The sequence below is a fragment of the Microtus ochrogaster genome, linkage group LG9, assembly GCF_000317375.1.
Source record: "Microtus ochrogaster isolate Prairie Vole_2 linkage group LG9, MicOch1.0, whole genome shotgun sequence".
NCBI classification, from domain to species: domain Eukaryota; kingdom Metazoa; phylum Chordata; class Mammalia; order Rodentia; family Cricetidae; genus Microtus; species Microtus ochrogaster.
The window spans coordinates 8,251,270-8,273,414 of NC_022034.1; the positions used below are offsets into that span (position 1 = coordinate 8,251,270).

The 22,145-nt window shown below is 39.6% G+C and overlaps 1 protein-coding gene across 1 annotated transcript in view; it reads left to right on the top strand.

Annotated features, from left to right (window-relative positions):
* The window catches only part of Prkn (parkin RBR E3 ubiquitin protein ligase), a 1,229,844-nt gene that overhangs the window by 89,112 nt on the left and 1,118,587 nt on the right, over positions 1 to 22,145 (top strand). The window lies entirely within an intron of this gene.

Genomic DNA, 22,145 nt, shown 5'->3' on the forward strand with positions numbered 1-22,145 from the left:
CATTCTGTTCTGTCTACTCCGCCTACCTAATTTTCTGTCCTATCAGGTCAAGCAGTTTTCTTTATTAGTTAACCAATGAAAGCAACAGATAAGATACAAGACCTACCTCCATCATTTCTCCTTTTTCTGTTTAAACAAAAAGAAAGGCATTAACTTTAACATAGTAAAATTACATATAACAAAACAGTTATCAAGTAAGAATTACAGTTACAATATTTATATCTACTTTATCTTTTATCATAACTAAGGAAAACTATAACTATAACTAACTATTCTTCAACTCCATCAAAGACTCCAGAAGGATATAATATTACCTAAGCAAACAAGAAGTCCAAAACTCTAGAAATGACAGAGACATCTTGCTGCCTGGACAGTCACCCAAAGTTCCTCTGTACCGTTGGGGCATCCATCTTTGGCCTTCAGGCCCATAGTATCTGCAGACATTCCCATGAAGCAGGAAATTTCAAAGACAGTTTAGTCACTATCTTCTGTGTCCTGCAGAATGTCTCGCAGACTCTTTCATGAAGCAGGAACCCCGAAAGACCATCTCACCTTTAGGCAAGTTTAGCAGTCCTCTCTTTGCAGGTTCTCTGTGTCCAGTTTATGCCACAGTCCAGACAAGAGCAGTTTCTTGCCCAAATGACTGACCAACTCCATAAGGAGCCTCTTCGATGCCCATCTTCCTCTTGAAGTAGATTGGTGGTGCCAGGAGCAGATGTCTCTCATTGTCATGGAAAGCCCTAAGTTATTAAAACATTTAAAATGCCATATTCTGCAGTCTTTGAAAGATATGAAGAATGTCTATCTAATTGAAATTTATCTCTATATATCTAGAAAATCTAACTAACACGACTATAAGCTTTACTATTATTGATGATTATCCATTAGCAATCTATATTTTCTAATTATACATTACATTTTTAAATGAACTACATAATCACAATACCTTAATCAAGATCAGAAATACATATACACAGAACAAAATTGACCTTAAAATCCATACAAAAGGGGGAGATGTAGGGGTAGCCCCAGCCAATCACCTTGCTTGTAGGGCGGGGTCGCCTGAGGATATTTTTTACTAATAAATATTGCTGATGTGCTCTCCCCCACCCCTTCTGCTTTCCTGTTCTCCACTGGAACCACGGGTTCTGTGAGTCTTTCCCTAATTAAAGCTGAATATATTCTTATAATTTCTGTTTGTCTTCATTTACGCAGATACAGTTAAAACTTTAAAGTGATTATATATTGTTTTTCCCTTTTGAACCCATGTACATATCATTTATTTAAAATATTATTCAAGATTTTTCAGAAAGTCCTGAATGAATAAAGTATTCCTGTTATGGAGACAGAAACAGAAGAAATTTGGATGAAGCCCTTGTCCTAATGGTGTAGACAGTGGTGTAGTCCATGATGAAAATGTACTGCTATTTGTGTATGGCTCTTTATCTGTGTTATAAACTGAGGGAACGCTTCTGTGAGGGAGCTCAGCATCTCAGCATACTAGTTTCTTTGTAAACCCATCCTTGCTGGAACTCTCTCTGTAGACCAGGCTGGCCTTGAACTCAGAGAGATCCACCTCCCTCTGCCTCCTGAGTGCTGGGATAAAGGCGTGTGCCACCACCTGGCTTGTGTGGTTATTATACCATGGGATATGTTTAAGTTGTTCTAAAACTTATAGTTACTTGTTAATCTACAATCTGTAAGCTTGGCAATGAATTTTAGCAAGACATGGTTGATTCTACCCTTGAAATAGTGAAAGGTAAGCAGCATTGTATGGCACTGCATATAAACTAGTCCGAGCAAGGTTTCCACCAGATTCCAGCATAGATGAAAGTATGTGTGCTGGAAATGCACCATCAGGGCTCATTTCACATGTGACCTGGGTTTTTACCAGACCTTTCCTTATTTCAGTTTCGTCATCACCAACTGGGAGAAATCGGGTCCAGGCCCTGGAGCTGTGAGGAAGGGGCATTCAAAACAGTCTGGGTGTTATTCTTTCTGCGGGGTTGGAGAGAAAACATGAGACACACGGCGGTCCCACGTGGGTGAACTTTAATGGAGGGGGGTGTCGACAGGTGAGGGACAGGGTGAAGAGACTAAAGGGAAAGAGGGGCGACTTATGGCGCCCCCCCATTTTTAAAGGGGAAATCCACGTGAGTCTGGGAGAATGTCCTGCGTATGCGTGGCTTTCCATTGAGCTGGGATTTGTAGTCCAGGGGGATGCTGGGATCTGTAGTCCAGGGGGATGCTGTATTCTCCGCGCATGTGCAGCCTTGTCTCCAAAAGGAACAACACTGGGGACAGTGGGTGCTATGTGTGAACTCTGCTGTTTTTTCAGAGTTCCATTTCTTTTTCTGTTTTATCTTCCTCAGATACTTTTAGGAAATAAGATAGTAAGAATTTTCCAAGTACTATGATGGAAAAATATAATTTTGATGTCTTGTTTTTAATAATATTCATTTAAATATCTAAAAATAGACCTAATTTTAATTCAGTGTTATGAACTTAAGAATGTTTACCTGTAAAATGTTAAAGCTATTTGTATTTTATTCTGTCTTAGCATATACCAAAGTTATTGGTACTAACTTTAGGAAATAGACTGTGCAAATATGAGATGTCTATAAACTTCAAGTCATTTAATTAATGCATTTGTGTATATGTACATATATATATATATATGTATATACACACATGTATTTATGTGTGTTGTTTTTGAGACAGGGTCTAGCCCAGTGTCACCTCAAACTCAGTGTAAGTCTTTTCCCTTGGCTGAGTGAATTTGTATACACTTTAAATAACTCTGTCAGTATTTCAAGGTAATTGGTTTTAGGACTAATATAAATAGAAAATAATATTATTTATTTCTAAAGTTTACATTAAGATTAAGATAAGATATTGATTTTGTTCCTATATGGGAGATAGATGAGTAATAGAAAGACAATTTGATGCCTAAAAACAGTTGGTTTGTCATTAGTGTTGGTGGTATTGTCTTTTAGACAGTAGAATTCTAGTTCTGGAAATGTATTTAATTGCACCAGTGGCATCACCATTCACTTGTCAATGCCATACGCTACTTTCCTTCTGAGTATAACATACAAATTTAGTATTAAAGGAGTTCATTTCTGTTTAATTTTTGGTTTATAATACTATTTTTCTTTAAATATCCCATTGAATCTTCATCTTGATGAGTTCAGGGTCTCAGCAATGCTGTCTCAATGGGGAGTCTCTAGGGAGCAGTCTCAGGAAGTCATGATCATGCAGCCATCCTTCATGGGGGAGGTTTGGTTCATTTTATTCAGCTAAATGTCATCTCTTCAACATCTTTACTCTGACCAGGGAAGGCCTTGCCGTTCCGATGAGTCTGAGGCAGTGGTGTCCTGGACATGTCTATGCTGATGTCATGAGTGCTTGTTTATACTGGGGTGGTTACATTTGCTCCTGACACACTACCTTCGAGTGGGTGCTTGACATTGCTTGTCTCGTTCTTTTCATCAGTTTATTCTTACGTCATCCTGGGAATTATTTCATCCCTCCTCCAGTCTCCTTCCAGCCTGACATATGAATCTCCTGCTTTACTAATAAAAATTGTCATATAGAAAGTCTTTCTTTTTCCTAATAACAAAGTACCTAGCCTAAGCTACCCAAGCATCTGACCTCCCTGAGGGAAGGCACCCACTAGTGATCTTAATGAACATCACTGTTGGTGCATTAAGAAAATTGATATAAATCTTTGCTTTTTATTCATATTAGCTTCTCTGCATAGGACCTAGATTTCTTACATTTGAAAAAAAAAAGCGCCATTTAGCTTTTCTTTTGTCCTACCTGCAAGGCTTTCTGATGGTCCAACTGAAGATGCACATCAGTTGACTTTTAGGTAAAATTACTGACCCACGCTTCACCATGAGGCATGGCTGCATGATTATGTCTGCAGTCTCTCCTCAGGGACTCTCCACTGAGAAAGCATTGCTGAGACCCTAAAGAACTCATCAAGGGCACAATTAAATGAGATATTTAACTAAAAGTAGTTTAAAAGATTATGCTGTCTTTTCTCGGCTTGTCTGTAGAACTCCTGGAAGGGCTCAAGTTATCCTCTTCCCTCTCTTGTCTTCTTTTGATACTACATGTTGCTTTCTGACCTTATTGCTGTCTCTTGATAAGGTTGTCAGTGCTGTTTTAGCATCATGCAATGTCAGCCTTTCCTCAGACTCTCCTACGTTTCCATCTTCTCTGCACATCTGTGTGGTCTGCCATCCATGCCTAGAGTGTCAATGATTAACAATGTTCAAAGAACTTGCAAATTAGCTCTTACTCTGAACCCAGATGTCACTGTACTCTACTACCTAGTGCTCTCCCCATACACAGTTCCTCAAAGGTAGCAAATCCTGTACCTGTGAAGCTAAATTCAGGGTTTTCTCTTCTACTCACCCAGTTCTAAGTTGCGTCTGTTCTAAGTGCTTCTGTTATGATCACCCACCCTGCCAAACTGATACTCTCTTCTTTGCCTTAACACCAAAGCCATTACCACGTTTTACTACTTTGCCTTCCCATCTTTGTGAGACTTTGACCTATCCATTATCACTTCTAGTCCATTCAACCACACTTTCTTGACTGAACTATTTCAGTGAAGAAATGGTTAATATACCAACTGGCTGATCCAGTTCTGTTCTTAATTGGTTTTCAAAGTAGTGTATGTTCATCATATATGAGTTCATCTTTTGAAATAAGTATGATCTTGGATGAGAGGCTTTTGAGGTCCATCTTAGTCCCTGATTCCGCTAAACTTTGAAGCAGTGCATTTAATATAGTATCATTATCGTTTTATAACCTTTTGTTATTGCATATGTATTTTATGAGAAACCACTTATTAATATTCATATAATTGGCAAAAATATGAGTGTTTAAAATACAAACCATTGGCAAGTTTTGATCTCTCCTCGTTTTTGATTTAGGAAACTTAAGATGTCTATATTAGACTTTGCGAAATGTTTGTAAGAGACTTTATAATTTGTATATGTCATTCTGACATTTGTTTTTTCCTAGCTGTTAATGTGTTACTTGTTGGGTATAATAAATCATTGCTTTAGTAGTCTGCACATATGTACCTATACATATAAAGACAGATATCTCTTGCCAAAGAACCTATTTTCTCAGTCTTTCCTTGAAGTAACTCTACTTTGGTAACTCAAGTTTTTTAGTTATTTTTGATCAATTATACCACTCTATTATTAATCAGTTATATAGGTTATATTTCGGTATTGTGAGTTTTTAGAAGGATTTAAAAATACTGATAGGAGAAATTCAGTTTAAAGCTTATTAATTCGGGCTATAGCAAGGAATTTTGTGTCGTGTGTTCCTAGGTCTATAATGCCTACACAGTGTTGCTGAAATGAACTGCTGCTGCAGGTCACAGAATGATACAGGTCAGGAAACTTGTCAGTAACTGAGAGTCAAGTCCTCCTTTAGTTTTAGGTAGTTAGTGGACAGAGATAAAAGCTAACAATACCCTGGGGAAGTGAGATGGAGTAAGTCAGTCTCTCTTTATTCCTGGTGGAACTTGACTTTTAGTCTGTATTTTAGCTTTGCTTTTCAGAACTTGAAAATCGAACTCAAAAAGTGATGTGTTCCAGTCTGTCATGCATATGCTAAGCTTAATGTGGAATTATATATCATGTATGAAGAGATAGCAGAAGATAAATTTTAGTAATGATGTCCACTTTATGAATAGAAATAATTGGAGTATAAATCCTGATTTTTAGTATATTATCAGAAAAAATAAGATTGTCATGGCAAGTAACTTAGAGTTGAGTGAAAAGACCAGTTATTGAGTTCATACAGGATGAAGTAAAGCAAACTACAAAAGTGTGAAAAGCCTGGGTGTTGCGTTCATGCAGAATGAAGAGAAGTGGCGCCAGGTGCATTGACCCATCAGAGAGAAGACATAGTTTTAACCAGCTGCACTTTGCAGCAGGCTGATAAATAGTAGAGTTTCAGATCAATTTCACCATTGATCTGAAAGATAATCCTTTTTGTGACAATCTTGTCCTGGGGTTTTTGCTGTCAGAGGTGAAAATGAGTGGCAGAGTCTAAATAAAAAAGGAGGGGTGGAAGGGAATAGGGCCTGTGGAGAAAGGGGCATTGTCTGTCATTTGTGAGCTGGTGCACTGAAACTCAGTATGTGGAGGCTGAGGCAAGATGCAGCAACATAAATCCAAAGGATGCATTTTATTATTTTCTGGGTGTGTGCCATAGAATTTACAAGACAATTGTATTCATTATTATATGCAGGAAAGTAGGAAAATACACGGTGGGAAATGACTTGGAGGCCCTACAGAGTCTACAGAGCTCCCAGTCAATATTCTGTGCTTCGTGCTAGCTTGGCCCTGAAAGGCTGAACAGGTGCAGCTGCAGGGGAAAGCGTGGTATGTGACTTGGATGATTTTTATTCTGTACAGGTTGTGAAACAAATAAGGATTACCACAAGTGCCTCAGCAAATCCCCTGGGAAACGGAGCCGGGTGCACTTCAAACAGTGCTGAGTGATTCTTTTTGAGGTGGAAATTAAGATGGATTTGCTCCTTCCTGACCTGAGCCAGTAAAGCAGGTGCCTGCATTCACCACGTCCAAGGACGGCCACAGAGCTTCATTAGAAAAACAAAACAGGTCACTTTAGTTAGGCAGGAGCTGTCACACCTGACTGGGTGTTCTGGGCACGACTTGGCGGGAGGCTTGGCTTCATTAATTACCCAGATAAAACTGTAGGTTAGGAAGCTGGGGGGTTACCTTTTTAAAGTTTGTTTGTTGTGCAGTGACGATGTAGGTTTGATTCCCAGAACCTATGTGTAAAAGCAGAGTGCTCTAATCACTGTTGAAAGGCAGAGGCGGGGTGGATCCCTTGAGACTCATTGGTCAGTCAGCCTAGCGCAATTGGGGGTTGGGGACAAGCCAGTAAGAGAGATTGTCTCAAAAACCAAGGTAGATGGCTCCTGACGAAAGACACCAGAATGTGTACAGAAGCGTACACACACACACACACACACACACACACACACACACACACACACACTTGTGCACAGCAGGAAGTGTGCATAGCTTGTATGATGCCTTTAGGGCTAATCTTTTCAGTGATTCATGAGTTGCTCCCCGATATCGCTGTCACTGAAATCAGAGTCTGTCAGGGAAAGCCGGTGGACTAGATCTCTCAAATGCTTTTCTAGCAGGTTAATCAGATTTCTCAGTAGTCCTTTCAGAAATGCGACAGTGCTTCTCATCTGTCGATATCACACTTGGCCAGTATCCGTGAGCTTCTTACTTATCTAAGCTAAGTAAATCGAAGATATAAGAGGTAGGTTTGGGGAGATTCTCAACCTCTCTTCTTCTTTTGTGATTTCCGTATTTGATTAATTTCTTTCCTTTTGAATAGGTTTAGGCAATCGGATATTGTAGTGCTTGGTGTTGGTTTCCCACAGGCCTGGGGCTGAGTGCTTCCTGTGGGGACACACTCTTCTCTTCAGCTTGCATCCTTAGGGACCTGCCACTCCCATCACATCAGTGTCCTCTGCTGTTGGAATTAGTCATAGACAAGACAAAGACAAGTGGGTTTGTCTGGGTTCTAGTAAAACAGGTAGTGGTCTGTAGTGGACCAGCCACTGTCTTGGGCTCCAAGCCAAGGCTAAAGGAGTGTATTTCATTCAGGGTCTGCAGGGATTAAGGCTTAAGGACTATGGTTTGAGGTAGAGACTCTTAGTGATAAAATGAGCAGAATCCCACAAACCATTTCCGTCCCATGTGTTTCTGGCCTCTTAAGCTGTAGCTGTACAATTTACAGTTTACAGTTGTACAATCTCTTTACTCAACCCTGAGTCATCATGACTCATTTAGGGAAAGCACCCTACTATCCAAAGATCAAATTCTCTGTTATGTGTCAGAAAATTGGCAGAACAGCAGCACTCTCTTAGGCTTCACTGAGAACTCACTTGTCAGTCTATGGAGGAACACAACCGGACCTGTGGAGCCTGCCCGGACCTCTGCGGTTCTTGTGCGGGAAGGTGTCAGCTGTGTGTTCAGGCCAATCCCGTGCTCAGTCACCAAGACCTGAGCCAGTCTGCCTATACTGTTTCCCCATTGTTCTCTCTAAGGGTCCTCTTAAATTTTGGGCTCGTTTGTGCTTCTATCTGAACTTTGAGAACTTAAAATAACCTGGTTTGCTTATGATTAAATATTTGAACTTGCATTTCCTATAATGTGCAGTAGGACAGAAGGGAAGGGAAAATGCCCTGTCGGAGTTTTAGCTCACTTATATCTTACCCAACTGTGGAAGTAGACTGATGCCCCCCACTTTTACAGCCACCCTAGGTTCCAAGTGGTTTTGTTGTTGTTGTTATTATGTCTCAAGTTGCTCCGTGTCACCACTGCTATGAGAGCATGTCGGGCCTGTCCCAGCCCTGCTTCAGCTCTGGTTCGGTGGCTTTTCGGAGCCTTCACAATAAACGCCTCCTTTTCCATGACTTGGGACACGAGGTGCTGGTCTCTTCTCGGTTCTCAGGCCTCATCTCACTGCTCCCACTTGAAATCGTCCATCAGTCACACCAGATTCGGTATCCTCTAGCCTCTTGTGTCCTCTAGATCTCTTCACTTAGTTCCTCCTCCCTCATGGTCCAGATGCATCCAGAAGTCTGCTCAGGGTCCCCAGGCCTGGGCTGACTTGCTCTCTCCTAGAGTGGGCCCCATTTTATGCTGTACTTTTGCTTGTCCTAGCATCTAGCATACAGGCATGTAGTCACTTGTCTTGTGAATTATGCTTCCCTCATGACTCCCATCATGAGTGCATTTGTTGTTTCATCTACTCCCAGCCTTTCACTCAAGATGATGTTCAGTATTTAGTTAATGAATTAATCTTCAGGTGAAAAATATATGTGATAGATTGAAATGTTGATTAATTGAACTTAATAGATTTTTTAGTATATTAAAGATTAATAAATTTATAAACTAGATTAGCAGATCATAATTCATCCTGAATATCTGAAGTGCTAGAAATGTGTATACCCCAAACTAAGAGCTCCTTGTTAAGTTTTTCTGAATTTCTACCCTTTACCGTGCTCCTGGAGCACTCTGAAACTACTTGTTTCAGTTCATTGCTTCTTCTCAGAGCGGCCTTCATGCTTTCTGTCATTTTGGGATGAGTTATTAGGGTATTTGTGTGCACATCGTCACCATCATCTTCTCAGATCCCTCTGTGCACTGTAAGCCCTTAGTCCACAGCACAGAGCTGCTGGCCAAGCAGACCCAGAATCACAGAAAAGTGAACAAGTAAAATCTGGAAACCGAGATTTTTACTTTCAGTAGATTAAGAAGTAAAAGCTAACAACATAGTATCATTTTCTCCATATGTTCCTTTTTCATAATAGTTACTTTGGTTCTTTAAAATAAAACCACAGCACAACATTTTCTAAAAAACAAAATATAAAAGTCAATGTTGGTTACTTCACAGTTGAATGAATTTATTTCCATCATGATCTGTTGTGACTCAGAAAAAGTCCTCATCTCTGTCAAATACCACAGGAAATGCCCAGTCATTCTTCACTGGTGCTCCACAGGAATGCAAAGAGGTGGCTATAAAGTGGCTCGTCATCAGCTAAGAGTGCATCTGTCAACTGCACATTGATTTTAGCCTGAGAATGAAATAGTGACAGGCATTTGCTTATTTGGTGCTGGGTACCGAACCTTTGATCTCACACTTGTGAAGCTCGTGCTCTGCCACTGAGCCACTGGGTGTACATTACACTGAGTGAAAGGTTTTTTAAGCTTCACTAGCTTTGTGTAAATCGCCCTGTAAGAGATGGGATCCTGGTTTGGAACTATAGAACATTACCAAGAGCCACAAGATTGTGCACATCAGGTTGTATGTACACAAGTCTATTCTGGAGCTTCATAGAATAGGAATCAAAATTGAAGACCATATTTCAGAACTCATCAAGTGAGTATCAGAAACATCCACACAATAAGTAGATCGTGATGTGCTGGAGCAAAGCACATACTGCACAGGTATGCACAGAAATGCCTCCCGCATCTCATCACAGCGCTCGGGCCTGTGTGCATGCATAAATGCTTTACAGCAGAGCTGGGAAAAATATGCCAGGATCTAAAACAAGTGCCATTTTCCATAGCCAGTCTTAATTACGCATGCTAAGTGCACTTAGAAGCAGGTGGAAACTTTAAACGTCTATTGATTGGTCCTAGAGATGGACAGATAGAGTCCTTGCTGGTTTGTGTAGTGGCCATTGAACTATTTTCACATATTCTACAATGTGCCAGGAAACAATTGACTGGATTTGACCATCTCATGTAAATCTTGAATTTTCTGTCTATTTCTGTGGAGATTAATAGAGAAATCAAATTTAATTACCACAAGCCATACAGTTGTGTAAGAGAACTATGCCTTAGTAGTATATGGATTTTTGTTTTCAGAACCAGTGCACTCACATTTCTTATTGAAAACTTTTGAGAACTAGATTAAGATATAGATATTTATTTTTTAAAGGTCACATGTGTCTGGTACCTAAGGAAATACTGTCTTTATGTCATAGCACTCTGACTTTCTATTTGTAGATGTTGGCTAAAAGGAGCCTCTATAACATTCAGCTTTCTTGAGTGGGTAGGCCCTGTGCAGTGTAGGCATTCATTCACCCTTAGCACCAGATGTATCTGTTTGCACATTTAAAAAATAACCCATTGTTGGAACACAATCTAAGGATGGACTCATAGGAGGAGAGTTCTGAGTGCTTGTGAGACAACTCCAAGAAAATAAGAGTATTGCAATCTCAGTTTCTTCAAAACACAGAATTGTCCCTTGAATATGCCCTTCCCATATGTAGCAGATAGAAGTACATTTAATTCATATTATTCACTACAAATGGCTGTTATTGTTTGTTTATATGCCTCTATGGAAAATCATATTTTTGCTACATGCACTTTGATTGTATACTGCTTGAACTCGAGAACTTTGTGCATGCAATTTCCCTTAACCTTCAGAGTATAGCTAGCTATTGCATGAGAGTCCAGTTGGCTTCATTTATTAACTCCACTCTCCTAGGTTCCAGTGATGACAACCTATCTCATGATAAAATTATTGTTATAAGTACATGCTTACCAGTTTCTATCAAAAAGACATTTTATGCAGATTCTCTTCTATATTCAGATATGTAATATGACCATCAGTATAATTTAAATCACAGATTTTTTATGTTAGAAAATTTATAAGGCATCAACATTAACATCAATCACATGATTCCAGTTTTGTTTCTATAAAGAATAAATCATCACACCAGAAAAGATGCCCGATTGCTCTACTTCAGTGTCTTGAGAAGTTATTGCTTTTACTGCCCTTGAGCATTTATGCTACTCACTTCACAGAAATATTTAAAATATTATATTGCTCTACTTTTCATTGAATTATGGTATGAGATGATATGTTGGCAACTTTAATAATCTACTTTAGAATTTTAAGATTAAAAAATTCACCCATTTAATTTAACTTTAATGATTTTCATAGTTACTTTTCATTCTAAACACATCGTTAGTAAGAAAATAATAACTGAATACTTATATATGCAGCCTGCCTTTGAAATATTGAGTATGATTGCAAAAGATATAAACATTTGAATTGCTGTGGACAACACAATCAAGAAAAAGAAAACATAATAGCACTGTCCAGTCCACTATGGCTTTGACAGCTAGTGGTGAAGGGTACGTATGAGTATTTGTTATTATGTAAGAGTACTTAGTTTTGTGTGCACCCCTTCAAACACCTCCCAGGTGTTGCCATGTTCTATTTTTTTGTAATATATGTTTTCTTGACTTTTTCATCTCTTGAGTAGTCTCATTATCCTAGTCAGTGCTTGCTAACTAAATTGGTAATCCCACAAGGATGTATCTTGGTTTCAAGAACAAATCATGAATCCATTTTAGTAGTAGTTAAAAGTCATAGATTATAGGAATTGATTTTAACTTTATTAGATAAATGTATTTCTATGAAATAATGCCTATTTGCAACTTTTATTTCTTAACTAACACTAGTATCTTTCACTCAAATAAAATAGTTTTTAAAAGTGAAAATCCCTGCTGGTCGGAATTATTCCAGTAATTATTGGAACACTCCTGTAGATGTGTAGGAAGTCTGTCCTTACCTATTTCCCTTTCCATCTTTTTAAAATGGAATATTTCCTATTTAAAAACACTAACTTAAGTCTGTAGGTCATCCAGCCTGGTGCTCCAGGTGGTGTCAGGGGTAAGCTTACTCTCCTGGCACAGGTCTCAGGCTAGGTCAATCATTGGTTGTCCACTCCCTCAATCTCTAGGCCTCCCTTGCCCCAGCACATTCCATAGGTAGGACAGACTGTAGGCTGAGGGTTATGTGGCTGGGCTGGTTTCCCACTCACTCCACTTGAAGTCTTGTCTGGTCAAGGAGATGGCCAGGTCTGTTCAGGCTGTGTATCTACTATTTCTAGGCATCTTAGCTGGTGTCATCCTTATAGATTCCTGAGAGATGCCCTTGCGGCCAGTTTTTACCTGACCCAAAATGCCCCCCTTTTCAGCAATTCTTTCAGTACTCTTCTTCCTCTGTTCCTATCTCCATCCTAGTCACTCATGTTTCCATCCCAATCTGCCTTCAGTCCACTTACAAAATCTCTTCTCTTTCCCCTTCCATGGAAGATCTGGGTATCCCAGCTTGAAGCTTCCTTGTTACTTAGTCTCTCTGTGTCTATGGATTGTAGGTTGGTTGTCCTTTATTTTATGCTAATTTCCACTTATGAATGAGTACATAACCATGTTTGTCTTTCTGGGTTTGGGTTATCTCACTCAGGACGATATTTTTTTTTTCTCATTACATTCATTTGCCTGCCAATTTCATGATATTATTTTTAACAGCTGAGTAGTACTCCACTGTGTAAATGTGCCACATTTTCTTAAACTATTTCTTGGTTGAGAGACATGTAGGTTGTTTTCAGGTTCTGGCTATTATGAATAATGCTGCTATGAATATAGTTAAGCAAGTGTCCTTGTGGTATGATTGAGCATCCTTTGGGAATATGCCAGAGTGATATAGCAGAATCTTGATGTAGATTGATTCCCAGTTTTCTGAAAAACCACCATATTGATTTCTAAAGTGGCTGTACAAGTTTGCACTCCTAGCAGCAGTGGAGGAGTGTTCTTCTTGCTCCACATCCTCTCCATAATGAACTGTCACTTGTGGTATGATCTTAGCCCTTCGGACGGCTGTATATTGAAATCTCAGAGTTTGATTTGCTTTTCCCCGATGGCTAAAGATGTTGAAATTTTCTTTAGGAGTTTCTCGGTCATTTGATATTCCTCTATTGATATCTGTTTAGATCTGCACCCCATTTTTTAATTAGATTGTTTGGTTTGTTGATATCTAGGATAGACCCAAACACAACTTGGGGAGGAAAATGGCAATGTAATGATGCCTAATGATATTCTGCTATGCTCATAGCTTGGTGCCTAGGCCACATGTCACCAGAGATGCTTCATCCAGCGATTGATGGAAACAGATGCAGACCTACAGCCAAACAACTGGCAGAACTTGGGGAATCCTGCAGAAGAGGGATGTGAAGGAAAGGATTGTAGGAGCCAGAGGAGTCAAGAACACCACAAGAAATCAACTAACCTGGCCTCATAGGGACTCACAGAGACTGAGCCAACAACCAAGGAGCCTGCATGGGACTGACCTAGAGACCCTGCGTATGTGTTACAGTTGTATAGCTTGGTAGTCTTGTGGGACTCCTATAGGTGGGAGCAGGGCCCATCTCTGACTCTTTTAACAGCATTTGGGACCCTTCTTCTCATACTGGGTTGCCTATCCTAGCCTTAATACATGAGGAGGTGCTTAGTTTTGCTGCAGCTTGATTTGCCATGTTTTGTTGATATCCATGGGAGACCTGTCCTTTCCTGACCAGAAATGTAGGAGGAATGGATTGGGGGGTAGGACTGGGGAGGGCTGGGGGGAAGGACTGCGAGGAAAGGAGGGAGGGGAAGCTGTGATGAGATATTACTAAATATTACTCAAACACTACAGCACAAAAGATTTAATAAGCATTGTAGAAGGAGCTACGGGCCGCTTCCTGCTGCGTGGCTCTTGGCGGCCTGGCTAGCTTATGCCCTGAAATAACAACACAAAAACTGTATTTATATAAACACTGCCTGGTCCATTATATCTAGCCTCTTCTTGGCTAATTCTCACATCTTGCTTTAACCCATATCTAATAATCTGTGTAGCACCACGAGGTGGTGGCTTATCAGGAAGATTCTAGTGTACGTCCATCTTGGGCTGGAGCTTCATTGCATCTGCCCTGGAGAGGAGAGGCATGGTGATTGCCTCACTTCCTCCCAGCATTCTGTTCTGTCTACTTCACCCACCTAAGGGCTGGTCTATCAAATGGGCCAAGGCAGTTTCTTTATTAACCAATGAAAGTAACTCCTCCATCAAAGCATAACTCTATAGTTGTTAGAAAAACACCCTAAAGATCAAGGGCATTTTCTGTTGTTGGTGTAGGGTCTTGTGATTAGGTAGCCATAGCTTTGTGAAAGGATGCCAATAGAGAGAACAGGCTCTAAGAAAGACAGTACTCGACCACACATGGGAAAAGCAGGAGGAAGTCTAGCAGATGTCATCTTCAGAGATATCAGGAAGTAGTTCAGGATGTGACTCTGTAGAAGTTGTTTCATGGTAGCAATTTGAGCTTACAGATAGTCTGTAATCAGCAGATGACATGTTCACTCCAAGTATACAGAATTCTCCTTGGTGAATGTCTTAGCCACTGCTCTATTGCTGTGAAGAGTCACCACCACCAAGGCAGCTCTAATAAGAGATAGCATTAAATTGGGGGCTTGTTTACAGTTTCAGTGGTTAGTCCATTATCATTATGGTAGGCAGGCATGGCAGCACAGTATGCAAACGGTTGGTGGAGAAGTAGCTGAGAGTTCTGCATCTTGATCCACAGGCAGCAGAAAGAAAGAACTTTGCCAAGCATGGGCTTTTGAAACTTCAAAGCCCACCTCCAATGACACATTTCCTCCAACAAGGCCACCCTTCTTAATCCTTCTAATCTGATCAAAGAGTTCCCTGTGACTAAGCATTCAAATATATGAGCTAATTTAGGACATTCTTGTTTAAATCAGTACAGTGGCCTAGTTAGTGGAGGATGAACCAGTGTAACCTGGTTACCGTGAGGAGTATCTCATGTCTTGTTGCAAAGACAGATCAGTAAAGGATACTGCAGCATAGCAACACCTTCATTAGAATGGAATGCAGTAGAAATGGACTTCAGAGTGAAAGGGGGCTGTAAGATTTCTGACTGTAAAAAAGGACTTTGTTCATGTATTATTTTACATGAATAATGAATATCTTATCACTATGGCAATAGACACACACTGACTAACTTCACCAAGTTCTAACAAATTTATTTAAATTTTTCAGTATTTATAGTGCCTCAAAATTACATTGTCATAAATATTTACACTCAGGGTAGAAACTTGGCATATCTACTTCCGGAAAGCAGAAATCTGGTTTGTTGTTGTTTTTTATAATTCTTTTACTACAAATTGGGGAAGAAAAGGTTAAAGACTACTGTACTAAAGGAGAGTTTTAATAATTTAAGTCAACAGAGTGACAGTTTGATATAGCAAAATATTAGTGAACTTAACATCAAATATTTAAAGTATCTACCAAAAATTCCTCCCCTTCTTTTTCCTTTTTTCGACAAAAACTTGTGCTTGTTCCTGTTGCCTAGAGGTGTCTCTCTCCTGGATGCTCATTGAGGTGTGAATGTCTTTGATGTTGAGCTATCAAGACCTCCAGGGTATATATCAGGTTACATTAACCATGTAGTCCAGTGGTTCTCAGCCTTCCTAATGCTTCAACCCTTTAATACAGTTTCACATGTTATGGTAACTGCCAACCATGCTACTTCATAACTATAGTTTTGCTGTTGTTATGAACCATAGTGTAAATATCTGATATGTGATCCCCAAAGGGTTGTGCCCCACAGGTTGAGAGCAGCTGATATAGTCACACACCTGCCCTCAGAGAGTCACTCAAATATGTTTCCCTACACAGAGTGGGTTTCTTTCATTTGCACATCCAATAGAACTGGATTGGGAGCTGCCACTGATAAATACTGCCCACATGAAGAACCAAGGGTTGAAACTTCCTTCCCATTTTGATGGGACAGTTTTTATTATTGCTAGACTGCTTCAAAGACATAGAAAATGATTGTGTGATACGTTTTTATTATTGAACCTATCATTGTTGAGAGCTTGCGACTTCCTTTCTGTGTGCTGTAGTCCTAGTGATGGACCCTTGTCCTTGGTAACTCTGTGTCCTGGACTTGGCCTTAGGCCCTTTTGACCCCACCTCTGAATTCTTGCACTGTCTTTGTTCTTTACAACTAATTGTTATCTCTCTCTTGTATATTACTGCTTGTTGTACCCAGACACTTGAATCCAGGTGCTCTTATTCTTCCACACTCCAGTCTTCATGGTTCTGCTTAATGTCCTCTTATGACTTGTCCTAGAAGTCTGAATGTTTATGGTTCAATGGTGATGTCCTGAGGGTTCCATGTCATGATGAATCTTATTTAAAGTACCTTTAGTGTATAGAGCCCACCCTTTATTTGGTTTTAGTGTCCAAGTTTTCTCTGTTCATATATCTTTCTCTCCTTCTCCTCTTTTAATTCTGAACCTTTTAAAACTTTTTATTCAACTTAACATAAAGCTCTGCATTATGGTGGAAAAGAATTAAGACACTTGCTTGATTTTATTGTCTCATCAAATTACCATATGTATAATTTGTGGTTATATAATCTTCAGTAGAGAAAGTAAATCTCATTTCTTTTGATTGTCTACTTTATTCTTTATTGATCTTGAAGCATTGCCACTTGGACATATTTAGATGGAGAATAAGCACATGGGTGATAAACAGTTCTTTAAAACTCTTCAGATGATATCCCAGTCATGCTAACTATAGAATCTGCAGAGGAATAATACATGGGCAGTGCCACAAATATTCATTATATAGTAGAATCTGAAGTATTTACTAGAAGATATATTGCTGAAACAACTAGTTCTAAAATGTTTTTAGTGGATGCATGAATAAATACATGCACTGAGGATAGTAAAAGCCTACCTATTGCACATGGCTTGTTGGAGTCCAAATGAGATCCTATTTGTGAAATATCCTGTAAACCGTGAAGCTGTGGACAAATGTGGAATTAATGATGTGCATCTTTTCAGGTCTCATGACTAGACTAAAAACAAGAGTTTTTTTCTAGTTGCTCTATAGGCCCGAATTATAATGTGAGTCAAATATCTCTAATTTTTATACTTTACAAGGGAAATTAAATATGTATTGATTTCATGTGCACTATATAGATATTCAAACTGCCCACTGTAGATATAGTTTAAGAGGCTGATAAAGTAACTAAATTTACCTTTGCCTAGCTCAATGTGATGAAGAGGTTTTATCTCTGGTAGCACATTGGTATTCAGCTTTTCAGGTACATAGACAAGATGAACATGAATCCAGTTAAATGAGCCTTTTAGTCATTTTTGTTTCCACAGTAGTGAATTGCATATCCTACATGTGTGTTCTTGCTCCTGTTTTCCTGTCTAGATCCCTTGCCTTTGTCTTTGAAGTGTGGAATCAGTTGTGATGGTTCCCAAACATTCATTTGGAGGTGCTATTCTAATCTCATCAGGATAGAATCTTTAGGAAACCTGATCTAGAGCCTGACTCATTTAAGAACCTGGCTAATGTTCTCTGACTTGGGTCTAGGGTAGCTCCTCCACCGAGAGGCTAGTTTATGTGAGATATGAGGTGGGGAATCCAAGGACTCAGCCATTCCTACATGGCCAGTAAGTTTTGTGTATCTTACCAATCTATTTCCAGCTGACTTATAGCATCCGTGCCATTTAGCAGAGGGTCACTTTGTTATTTTTCTCACTAATTCACTCACAATAAAACATGCTCTCCAGAGCACTGATTAACACTTCATCAGCCCAAGGTTATAATCGGCATTTCTCATGTGTTTCACTGTGGTGTTTATTGTTTACGTCATGCTTCGTTCAGACTAGAGCAGGCACCTGCTTATGACATGCACTTCCGTGACACGGATTCAGGTTGTAATTCCACGGAAGTCAGTAGAGAGAAGTGTCAGGAAAGTCAGACGATCAATGGATGCTCGACAATATGCTGCACTAGCGACTTGTTCCTACTCTGCTGGCTCACTTGCTTAATGGGACAAGAGAGCTGCATAACCTCACAGGCTGTGGTAGACTTGAGGCTGGCTTTAGGACCATTACTTTAGACTTTCATTTACTGGTTGATCAGATATTTTGAATCTCTTAGAAAAGAAAACTGGATGATAACTTTAGAATGTTTATATTATTATTATAATCACTATTAGATAGCTCTAAACTAGATTAACAATTAGACATGAACACTGAAGAAGCAGTTTTACTTTTATGCAAAAAAAGTTCATAATGAACATTTATTACACTGCTAGTATAGAATACAGTTTATTTCAAAAGGAAGATAAGAAAGATAAATACTTTGAAGTATGAGAGTTTTGGAGGTGAAGTCATACACACACACACACATCCTATGTGCACAAACTGTCAAAACAGATGTAACTGATACATTCATTTAGCATTTCATTCTCAAATTATTTAATCCACAGTAGGCAATTATCTCTTGAAATTGTGATGTTTAAATAGATCCCATTTTGGATGTTTACTTCATGCCTATGATGCACGGAATAGTATGCTAGATGGCATTTTATATATATGAATTCAGTGCTACTGTGACAGAAAGAAAATCATAAGGCAATAAAATAAAAAAAACATATAAAAATATATGCATAACACCCAGGCAGGTTTTAATGTAAGAAAACAGCAAGAGGATGGGGACCAGATTTCTAGTGCTGACTGAAAATACGAAGTACAAATGCAGATATCAGCAGTAAACCCGAGCTGGCTCTAATGCACAGCACCGCTGTTCTAGAGATCTGGGAAGCCTGAAGCTGCATCCATTTTTATTCACTTGCACAACAAAGTAGCTGCTCTGAAGCACAGAGAAAATACTCATAAGTAACAAATTTAAAGATAAACTTTAAAAAGCAATATGATGAAACACACTTACTATATGAGCTGTTTAAAACACATTCCATGCGGGCACACATGGAAGGCTTTACACATAATAAATAAATCAAAAAATAAATAAATAAATAAAATAAAACACATTCCGTGTTCATCTTCCTCCCTGGAGTGTAAGGACCAGAAAGAAAGAACACAAAGTGCTGACATGTCTCTGTTTATGGGTGGGAGGAGCTACTGATTCCTTCTTAGAAGGAGTTCCTCTTTATAATTTTCAAAATATTCCTTAATATGTACTCGGTACACAGAAAAATGTGTGATTTATTTACTTATTTATTTATACATCAGCCTGGAAAGACAACTGTTTTAAGTGAACCAGGGTGGGATTGGGGGAAGGGCCTAAGGAAGTCAGTGGGTCCATTTTCACAGAGTATTCTGAGAAAAGGCAGAAGGAAAGGAGGATGTGGGTCTCTGAACAGTATAGATTGATCTTAAGAGATAGGTAAGATATGCGCACACACATACCATTTACAATAAAGACTAGAGAAGCAGGCGGAAAGCAGTAACCACTTAGCAGGGTGCCTATGTTGTAAGAGTTGTCCTGTGTCTTACGTCATCATAGAACAATCATTTGTGTAATGAACAAAAATTCCCAGTTCTATATTTGAAAAACCCACAGAATTTCACTAGGTAGAAAAACAGTGTAAAACTAATGACTCAGGCTGACCAAAGTTGTGCCATTTTCTGGGGATGGAAAGACTGGTGCCAAAGAGGCATGTTTTTACCGTAAGCAAGAAGTTCCAGAGTAGGGGATGGACAGCCAGTGTCTGTGAGAACAGTAGTACCGGTGCCCATGGAGGATGCTTAGTGAGATTACCCTGTCTGTGCAGAGTGAAAATAATGACAGCCTCCTGTTGCTTGGAGCAGGTGTGGCACATACCTTCCTTGGAGCTGTCTTGATGTCCCTCAGGGTCAGTGCTGGTGAAAACTGAACTCTGCACAGTGGAAGGAGTCAGAGCACAGGGTTTGTGGAAGGAGTCAGAGCACAGGGTTCTGTCTGGGCCTTGGGTCCATCTGTCTTGGAATTCCGTTGTTCCCCCAAAGCTGTGTTTGAAACAAGCAAGTGGAACTGCCTGTTATGTCTTTGTTGTAGGGGAGGGTGGGGTCTTACCTCCCAGTCATCCTACTTGGAGCAGAGGAACCACCTTACTTGTTTTCCAGACCAAGGATATCACTTGGTCTTTCTCTCAACAAATTCATTTAGTTCAAATACATTCATGTTGGTTTATGGTTTGTTTCCAGGGGAAATATGACAAGTTCCTTTTTGTGATGGTGAGAACCCAGGTTACAATAAAGTTATTTAATCTCGCAATACAGATAATTGTGATTTTCCACTCTTTTCTTCTGCATGGCAGTTGCAGTGGATGCGGCTTTCATGCTGCACGTCTCCAGGAGGCAAGGCTTTTTGTAGTTGTCAGGAGTAGTGTTTGTGAATCTTTAAACACAAATCACTGCAGCCTAATTGATAATTCATTATGCTTATATTTAATCAGTATTTTGCATATATAATTATCAGATTAACCTATCTCTTGCATAATAACACAATATAGTGTTTATTCTGGTTATTATTAGTACACTATCTTCTGTGATGGAGAATGGCTTTCATTGGCTTCCTAGACTATACATACATTTTTCTTGCTACCAGATCAAGGAGCCACACCAGTGTTTGTGTCAGCAACAATTGAAACCCCAGAGGTTAGTGATGTTGTGGTGTGTTTATGTTCTCATTAAACTATTTAATTAGATAGTTAGTAATGTGTACTTCTTTATCAGAATGAAGAATTCAGTAATTCATAGGTTTCTTCCACTTGACTGTGACTGTTGTAATTGGACAAATTCCCTTTCCTAAAGCCATTGGGCTACTCAGGGTTCTATGTGCATTGCTAGGGCTGGACATGGAACCTGTGCCCTGCACATGGAGCACTTGATCTGGTGTCTCCTCAGGGTTCTATGTGCACTGTTAGGGCTGGACATGGAACCTGTGCCCTGCACATGGAGCACTTGATCTGGTGTCTGTGGAGTAGAACTCAGCCCGACAAGTGCTCAAGACTAACACTTCTCTGGCTGCTATTGGCCTGCTGCCATCTCAGCCATTATTCATCATCCTCGTCTTCTCTGTGTCTCGCTCTCCTTCTTCTTCAAATATGCCTTACCTTTGCAGAGATCTTCTCTGTGTTTCCTTGCTTGGGAATACTGTTTATCCTTGCTGTTGGATTTAATATTCAGGATTTTCATAATAGATTTCCAAGCCCCAAAGCTATAGCTTTAATTCTTGGTCGTTTGGAGAAATCAGAGGGTTTCTTTCTCTCTTGAGACTCTAGACACTCACTCAGAACTAGACTGTAGGAGAAGGGGTACTGGTAGCTTGGATATGCTAAAAGCTCAGAATCTTTGGTCACATTTACCTTTCATAGACAGATAAACTGCCATCTCACAGGCCGGGCTGGCAGGCTTGCTGCAGAGCTATTTTCTCTGAACTGAATCCTTCCCTCTGTCAGGGAAGAGTGAGGCTCATCAGACTTGGGGATTTATAAATTTCCACAGTTCTTCCAGGGCTTATAGACACAGTCAACATTTGCAGAGGGAAGAGGCTCTGGGTACTGTCTACCCACAAGTTTACCAGCAAGCTCCGAGGATTCAGGTTTTATGAGTTGTTAGCCATGCTGATGTGGGCCTTTAAGTCACACAGCTCCTGTAAGTAACTAGAATAAAAGTTCAACTAAAATAAAAGTTGGGGTTTGATTTGTTTGTTTGCCTGTTTTGGTCTGTCATTGGTACCCTATCTGAGGTAAATATATATTTGTTCAGATCTCCCCAGAAAAATTCTCACAAGGATGTATTTTAGCTTTGAAAGATAAATGGCTTTTTATGCCATTGAACAGCAGTGACTTCTGAAATGCTGGGATCAGGTTCCCATCAGTG